The sequence below is a fragment of the Ailuropoda melanoleuca genome, chromosome 11 (genome assembly GCF_002007445.2).
Source record: "Ailuropoda melanoleuca isolate Jingjing chromosome 11, ASM200744v2, whole genome shotgun sequence".
Classification (NCBI taxonomy): Eukaryota; Metazoa; Chordata; class Mammalia; order Carnivora; family Ursidae; genus Ailuropoda; species Ailuropoda melanoleuca.
The window spans coordinates 51423616-51425399 of NC_048228.1; the positions used below are offsets into that span (position 1 = coordinate 51423616).

Below are 1784 nucleotides of genomic sequence, written 5' to 3' on the forward strand. Positions count from 1 at the left end.
CATCGAACTTTGCATCGGAATCTGGGGATGTACTGTATGGTGACTAACATAATATAATAATAATAAAAAAATGTCATTTGCAAAAAAAAACCAACCAAACAAACAAAAAAACCCACAAAGGGATAAAGTTCTCAATCTCCAGGTTATTGTTTTGAAATATTTCCCAGTTACAGACTCAGAGAGTCTTGTGAATTACAAGGGACTTTAGATACTAGGTACAATCTCAAAACCACTTCCTAGCAGGTGTCTGCTGGAACACTCCAGGGGGGTGGTCACTGCTCTTAGAGGCTGCCTAGTTTCATTTTGGGAGAGATGTATGTGTTACAAGATCTCTCTGGTGTCAAACATCAACCTGGTGTGAGGATCTGGAGTCAGATTTGGACTTCAGCTCTTGGCTATGGGATCTGGGAGGTCATCTGTCTGACTCCCCAGGATCCAGCTCTTTAGGAGACAGGGAGTAGCCCTGAATACCTACACAAGTGTGCTGAAATTCTGGAGGCAAATTAACACAAAAACAGAAGCAGAATTATCTTGACACAACCCTCACCTTAGTTTTAAACTAACTGATAAAGAGCTGAAACTTTATCTTTATTACTGACTGATTATAAACCATTTTATTTTTCCCCAAAAGAAGATAATTTTAGGCATGCATTTCTTTTTGCAAACGGATTAGATTCATTAATATATTCCATCTTAATTTTGAACAATTCAAATGTACTCCCTTGGTTTTTTTTTTCTTTTTCACTCAATTTTTCTGGTATATTTATGGCAAATAATATTGGTTTTTCAATTACAGTATTGAGGTAATGTTTACTTTTAAAATAAAAGTGTTCATACTGGGACACCTGGGTGGCTCAGTTGCTTAAGCATCTGCCTTTGGCTCAGATCATGATCCCAGGGTCCTGGGATCAAGTCCCATGTCAGGCTCCTTACTCAGCGGGGAGCCTGCTTCTCCCTCTGCCTGCCTCTCCCCCACTTGTGTGAGATCCCTCTCTCTTTCTCTGACAAATAAATAAAATCTGGGGAAAAATAGGGTGGCTTAGTCTGTTGAGCATCTGCCTTTGGCTGGGGTCATGATCCCAGGGTCCTGGGATCAAGCCCCGCATTGGGCTCCCTGCTCAGTGGGCAATCTGCTTCTCCCTCTCCCTCTGCCTCTCCTCCTTGCTCATGCTCTCTCTCTTTCAAATAAATTAATTAAATTAAATTTAAAATGTGTTCATACTTACCTGGCAGGGGAGATTCTATGATCATGAAGGTGGTTTTCCTAGGGCGAAGCTCATCCATTGCACTCTGGATGTACTCACCCCTGCCATTTCCCCAAATGTGGGAAACTCGACTGCGTAATTTGTGGTAGTAGGGGACTGCATTCGCACTCTCCCTTTAAAAAATAAGTAAAATAAAAGTGTCCACAGAGTTTGAGAAACACTGGCCTTGCAGATGAAGTCTAAACTCTATGATCTGGCCTGTACCTACCTCTGCAGTCTCAAATCAGAGCTGCTTCCCAAACCCTTTCTAGCCACTTGGACCTCCCGATGGTCCCCCAGTTATACTCTACCTTTCACAAAGTGTTTCCTGGACCCTAAGTGGCCCTGCCCCCATTCGCCTAGCCTCATTCTTCAAGACCCCACTCAAATGCCTTCTCTTCTACAAAGCCTTCCAGTGACCCATCCCCTCCTCAATCGCATCTCTGGGCCACAAGCTTGACTTGGGTTCCTTCCAGCAGAGTCTGAATCACACACTTGCAGTAATCACTGGCTTACACACCGACCTCCACTGGCTCCGTA

The 1784-nt window shown here is 43.4% G+C and overlaps 1 non-coding gene across 1 annotated transcript; it reads left to right on the forward strand.

The window, feature by feature from the left end:
• The first annotated feature begins 1218 nt into the window (after positions 1 to 1218).
• LOC117804517 lies at positions 1219 to 1382 on the forward strand. Its single transcript, XR_004629000.1, has one exon. It is a non-coding gene; the product is annotated as a U1 spliceosomal RNA (small nuclear RNA).
• Positions 1383 to 1784: the final 402 nt, after the last annotated feature.